Below are 972 nucleotides of genomic sequence, written 5' to 3'. Positions count from 1 at the left end.
TGGTGCGGTTGAGAGGGAGGGGTGGAAACCGCGTTAAACTCGTCTCCGTAGTTGAGAGGGAGCGGCCAAAGCAATGTACAATCGTCTTTGTAGTGGAGCTGGGAGGGGCAAGGATAAGGGACGAAGACCGGGGTAACATGTCGGATGCGATCATACCAGCACTAAAGCACCGGATCCCATCAGAACTCCGAAGTTAAGCGTGCTTGGGCGAGAGTAGTACTAGGATGGGTGACCTCCTGGGAAGTCCTCGTGTTGCATTCCCTTTTTAATTTTTTTCGCGCCGCTTGCAAAACAAAACGCACGTGTAAGTAATATATTTACCGTGTTTTATTATTTTGCACGAGTGCGCTAAGTCATAGCTGGGTGTTCACGATTCACGGGTCCAGCGTCGGCGTTGTGGCGCGGCAAGCGTGCATTGGTGCGGTTGAGAGGGAGGGGTGGAAACCGCGTTAAACTCGTCTCCGTAGTTGAGAGGGAGCGGCCAAAGCAATGTACAATCGTCTTTGTAGTGGAGCTGGGAGGGGCAAGGATAAGGGACGAAGACCGGGGTAACATGTCGGATGCGATCATACCAGCACTAAAGCACCGGATCCCATCAAAACTCCGAAGTTAAGCGTGCTTGGGCGAGAGTAGTACTAGGATGGGTGACCTCCTGGGAAGTCCTCGTGTTGCATTCCCTTTTTAATTTTTTTCGCGCCGCTTGCAAAACAAAACGCACGTGTAAGTAATATATTTACCGTGTTTTATTATTTTGCACGAGTGCGGTAAGCATAGCTGGGTGCTCACGATTCACGGGTCCAGCGTCGGCGTTGTGGCGCGGCAAGCGTGCACTGGTGCGGTTGAGAGGGAGGGGTGGAAACCGCGTTAAACTCGTCTCCGTAGTTGAGAGGGAGCGGCCAAAGCAATGTACAATCGTCTTTGTAGTGGAGCTGGGAGGGGCAAGGATAAGGGACGAAGACCGGGGTAACATGT

General features: G+C 52.4%; 2 non-coding genes across 2 annotated transcripts; both read left to right on the top strand.

Moving 5' to 3' along the window:
- The first annotated feature begins 142 nt into the window (after positions 1 to 142).
- LOC119347907 lies at positions 143 to 261 on the top strand. The gene has a single exon (XR_005168589.1). It is a non-coding gene; the product is annotated as a 5S ribosomal RNA (ribosomal RNA).
- A 297-nt stretch (positions 262 to 558) lies between these two features.
- LOC119347908 lies at positions 559 to 677 on the top strand. Its single transcript, XR_005168590.1, has one exon. It is a non-coding gene; the product is annotated as a 5S ribosomal RNA (ribosomal RNA).
- The last annotated feature ends 295 nt before the right edge of the window (positions 678 to 972 follow it).

Source organism: Triticum dicoccoides, unplaced genomic scaffold (genome assembly GCF_002162155.2).
Source record: "Triticum dicoccoides isolate Atlit2015 ecotype Zavitan unplaced genomic scaffold, WEW_v2.0 scaffold7944, whole genome shotgun sequence".
Taxonomy (NCBI): Eukaryota; Viridiplantae; Streptophyta; class Magnoliopsida; order Poales; family Poaceae; genus Triticum; species Triticum dicoccoides.
This window is presented reverse-complemented; position numbering and strand designations above follow the sequence as displayed.